The sequence below is a fragment of the Oncorhynchus nerka genome, linkage group LG27, assembly GCF_034236695.1.
Source record: "Oncorhynchus nerka isolate Pitt River linkage group LG27, Oner_Uvic_2.0, whole genome shotgun sequence".
NCBI lineage: Eukaryota > Metazoa > Chordata > Actinopteri > Salmoniformes > Salmonidae > Oncorhynchus > Oncorhynchus nerka.
The window spans coordinates 30,636,669-30,640,182 of record NC_088422.1 but is presented as its reverse complement, the minus strand read 5'-3'; the positions used below and the strand labels follow the sequence as shown (position 1 = coordinate 30,640,182).

Genomic DNA, 3,514 nt, shown 5'->3' with positions numbered 1-3,514 from the left:
TTCTATGAAAAACAGAAGAACAAGAAGCAAACTACTGCCAGATTTATTCTTGATCCCATCATCAGTTTTCCAGTACATCTTTTTCACAGACGTGAAATTGCTCTATGGCTCAAAGCAGCTAATACAGACAAACAGGCGTCTGCTACTGCAGTTATCCATGAGCCATCCAGACCTCGTAAATTCAGGGCCAGGTTGTCAGAATCAGCATGCCACGTAGTGATGTAAAGTACTTAAGTAAAAATACTTTAAATTACTACTTAAGTACATGTTTGGGGTATCATTATTTTACTTTACTATTTATATTTTTGGCAACTTTTACTTTACTACATCCCTAAAGTAAATCATGTACATTTTACTCCATAGATTTTTCCTGACACTCAAAAGTACTTGTTACATTTTGATAGGAAAATGGCCCAATTCACACACTTATCAAGAGAACATCCCTGGTCAGAGAACATCCCACTGCCTCTGATTTGGCGTACTCGCTAAACACAAATGCTTTGTTTGTAAATTATGTGTTGGAGTGTGCCCCTGGCTATCCGTCAATAAAAAAAACTAGAAAATTGTGCCGTCTGGTTTGCTCAATATAAGGAATTTGAAAGTATTTATACTTTTACTTTTGATACTTAAGTACATTTTAGCAATTCCGTTTACTTTTGATACTTAAGTATATTTAAAACCAAATACTTGTGGATTTTTACTCAAGCAGTATTTTACTGGGTGACTTTCACTTTTATTTGAGTCATTTTCTATTAAGGTATCTATACTTTTACTCAAGTATGGCAATTGAGTACTTTTTCCAACACTGATGCCATAGCACTCTGTGAACATTCAAAAATAGCTAGTTCATAAAGTAAACCAATTGCTGGTAGACTTGCTTCCCCTGCTGGTTGACAAAAAACTACACCTGATAAAATCAATCTCATGCCAGGCAGTTTAGGTGGGGACCTCAAGAAAACAAATACAGAACAGCTGCACAAAAATGAACGTCTCACAGATAAGCTGCTAGTAAACCAGATGGCTAATGTGTTGAGCTCGATGTCCCAGTGTTATTGTGGGTGTTCCAGAAGCTCTTTCAGAAGTCCATCTGGTGCTAGCTGGTAAGGTACCTAGGACTTGTTTGCATGGCTCCAGAGGGAGGGACAGCACTGGAAAAGCAGTCTACATACCTCTTCATGGCCCTACTCTGCAGCCTGCTCCATTTGTCAACACACAAAAGACACACCATTGTGTGTAATATAATTACAGTATTGCCTTACAACAAATGTTGCACTTATTGTTTTTGAATTGCAGTTTTTGTGTTGCATGATTGTGGTCCTGTGTGGCTCAGTTGGTAGAGCACAGTGCTTGCAACACCAGGGTTGAGAGTTTGATTCCCATGGGTGACCAGTACAGAAATGCATGCACTCACTACTGTAAGTTGCTAAAGGACTCAAATGTATTATTATTATTTTTTGGACTAGTAATGAACCTTATGTAATGGAGAGGATCCATCATAATCACATAGCTGGGGATCTGCCCCATGGTGACGCAACAGCTGGATGTCCACAGTAGGCCGATCGGTGAAGAGGAGTGGCCCCACCTGGCGTCTGAGGGTTGGTACATGCCCCACCCCACAGAAGGAACTTACATACAGACTCATGCCGACTGTGACTGGCATAGTGCTGAAATAAAATCACAATACAATACCATACCACTGATAGTTAGGAGGATCAGTTCAACTCATTCCTGTGTTATAAAAATATCATAGGTTACAATGATCATGATCATTGATCATGAGCCTAGGAAGCCACATCCTCACCAGAGCAGTGTAATTAGCTGAATCTCTTAGGTTAGGTTCTGTACCCTTCTGGAGAAGTGATTTGACCCGCTCCAAGTCTCCATCCATTGCAGCAGACCAGTTACCTGTAAAATCACTCACATTTCAGTCACTACAGCAGGGACAATCTTCAGGTCGGAGCTCTAGTAAGAGGCCCAGGTTCCCGACTTGCAATTCCGAGTTGGATGACCGTTCAAAACATATTTTCTCAGTTGGAGCATGTTTTTTCCAAGTTCCCAGTTGTCTTGAACTACCTGAAGTCTGAGATTTCCCAGTTACGACTTTCGAGTTGTTTTGAGCGCAGCAGAAGTCATGCTGGTTTGACAGCATGGCCAATGTTGAATGTTTATCCTTTTAAGCTTGGAAAATAGACCCTTAAACCCAGACTTGGACAACACACCCGCTCCACCAAATAGCATGCTGGTGATTGCTTTGCAATACTTGCAGTTAGCCACTGTTTCTTTCCAAACCACTCATTGTTGAATTTGCGATTTCCAACGGGTAGTGTAATATTTATGTCCAATGGCCAATGAGCACTGGTAAGTTTTATCTATCATTTCTCTTCATTATTTATCTTCATATGACAAAAATTGAAAAGGATTTGCCAGTGTATTGTCGACTTGATTCATGATGAAAGTATAATGTTAACATGATCAATCCAATCAAAGCTACTGTATATACAGTGGGGCAAAGAAGTATTTAGTCAGCCACCAATTGTGCAAGTTCTCCCACTTAAAAATATGAGAGAGGCCTGTAATTTTCATCATAGGTACACTTCAACTATGACAGACAAAATGAGAAAGAAAAATCCAGAAAATCACACTGTTGCTGGTATTTTGGCCCATTCATCCATGCAGATCTCCTCTAGAGCAGTGATGTTTTGGGGCTGTTGCTGGGCAACACTGACTTTCAACTCCCTCCAAAGATTTTCTATGGGGTTGAGATCTGGAGACTGGCTAGGCCACTCCAAGACCTTGAAATGCTTCTTACAAAGCCACTCCTTCGTTGCACGGGCGGTGTGTTTGGGATCATTGTCATGCTGAAAGACCCAGCCACGTTTCATCTTCAATGCCCTTGCTGATGGAAGGAGGTTTTCACTCAAAATCTCACGATACATGGCCCCATTCATTCTTTCCTTTACATGGATCAGTCATCCTGGTCCCTTTTCAGAAAAACAGCCCCAAAGCATGATGTTTCCACCCCCATGCTTCACAGTAGGTATGGTGTTCTTTGGATGCAACTCAGCATTCTTTGTCTTCCAAACACGACAAGTTGAGTTTTTACCAAAAAGTTATATTTTGGTTTCATCTGACCATATGACATTCTCCCAATCTTCTTCTGGATCATCCAAATGCTCTCTAGCAAACTTCAGACGGGCCTGGACATGTACTGGCTTAAGCAGGGGGACACGTCTGGCATTGCAGGATTTGAGTCCCTGGCGGCGTAGTGTGTTACTGATGGTAGGCTTTGTTACTTTGGTCCCAGCTCTCTGCAGGTCATTCACTAGGTCCCCCGTGTGGTTCTGGGATTTTTGCTCACCATTCTTGTGATCATTTTGAACCCTCAGGGTGAGATCTTGCGTGGATCCCCAGATCGAGGGAGATTATCAGTGGTCTTGTATGTCTTCCATTTCCTAATAATTGCTCCCACAGTTGATTTCTTCAAACCAAGCTGCTTACCTATTGCAGATTCAGT

The 3,514-nt window shown here is 41.5% G+C and overlaps 1 pseudogene; it reads right to left on the bottom strand.

Annotated features, from left to right (window-relative positions):
- Positions 1-1,049: 1,049 nt before the first annotated feature.
- LOC135565108 (ankyrin repeat domain-containing protein 39-like) lies at positions 1,050-2,149 on the bottom strand (annotated as a pseudogene).
- Between the last annotated feature and the right edge of the window lie 1,365 nt (positions 2,150-3,514).